This window comes from Seriola lalandi, unplaced genomic scaffold, assembly GCF_002814215.2.
Source record: "Seriola lalandi dorsalis isolate HSWRI2012SDOR001 ecotype SW California unplaced genomic scaffold, Sedor1 jcf7180002046802, whole genome shotgun sequence".
NCBI lineage: Eukaryota > Metazoa > Chordata > Actinopteri > Carangiformes > Carangidae > Seriola > Seriola lalandi.
This window is the reverse complement of record NW_019517365.1, coordinates 1-1,120: the sequence shown is the minus strand read 5'-3', so window position 1 is coordinate 1,120 and position 1,120 is coordinate 1. Positions and strand designations below refer to the sequence as shown.

Sequence of the window (1,120 nt, the reverse complement as noted above, 5' to 3'; positions counted from 1 at the left end):
CTAATCAATCAAGCTTTTTCTTCATTTTTATACTTCCACATTCTACCATGTTAATAATAATAATAATAATAAATTACTGTTCATGTTGTGTCCTCGCAGTGGACGACAGTCTTGGTTTCCTGCCGACATTCGGTCCGTGTTTCGTCAACCTGTACGGCAGCCCCAGAGAGTTCACCGCCTTCAATGACCCCCACGAGGCTCTAAACCTCGGAAAAGTGACTTGACCTTTGTTTTTCCATTTTTAAATAACAATTAGTCATCACCTTTTTAAAATAAAAATGAAATAATGCCTTCCTGTCTTCTTCCTCCGACTCTCAGGGGGAGGGTGTCGCGTACCGAGGTCGAGTTTTACTGGAACTGACCACAAAGCTGGCGGAAAAGCCAGAGCAGAAAACTGAAGACATCCCATCGGATGATCTGCTGGTGGTGGAGGTGAGAGGGAGAGAGGAAGTAACAAACATGTAGATCCATCCATCCATCCATCCATCCATCCATCTCAATCTTTCCCTCTGTCTTGCAGAAGTTTCTCCGGAAGAGGAAGTTCTCGCTCTTCGTGGCGTTTTACTCGGCCACGCTCCTCCAGGACGTCGACGACGCCATCCAGTTCGAGGTCAGCATCGGCAACTACGGCAACAAGTTCGACTACACCTGCCTCCCACTGGCCTCCACCACCCAGTTCAGCAGGGCTGTGTTTGACGGTATGTGAAGGGGCTCAAGTCCGGGGTGGAAAGATCTGATGAAATCTACATTTAAACTTGAAGTAAAGCACCAAAACGACGTCATATGTGCAGTAAATTTAAGTATTTGTTTAGCTTGTTTGGCGGTAAACTGGTGTAATTATTGGTGGGTATTTTCATGTGTGTGTTTTCCAGGTTGCCACTACTACTACCTGCCGTGGGGAAACGTGAAGCCGGTGGTGGTTCTGTCTTCAGAGTGGGAGGACGTCAAACCGAGGATCGAGGCTCTCAACATGCTGCTGGCGATCATAGACAGACTGGTGAGTATTTATTCATGTGTGTGTCCTCGTGTGTTTTCATGAGGATCTACGAGTTTCAGACCTTGAAATTAAGCATTCACCATCTGAACGTGTGTGTGTGTGTGTGTGTGTGTGTGTGTGTGT

At 46.6% G+C, this 1,120-nt stretch overlaps 1 long non-coding RNA gene across 1 annotated transcript; it reads left to right on the top strand.

The window, feature by feature from the left end:
* Positions 1–98: 98 nt before the first annotated feature.
* On the top strand, positions 99–998 carry LOC111648742 (uncharacterized). Its single transcript, XR_002760200.2, has 4 exons — positions 99–215; positions 319–432; positions 521–698; positions 873–998. It is a non-coding gene; the product is annotated as an uncharacterized LOC111648742 (long non-coding RNA).
* The last annotated feature ends 122 nt before the right edge of the window (positions 999–1,120 follow it).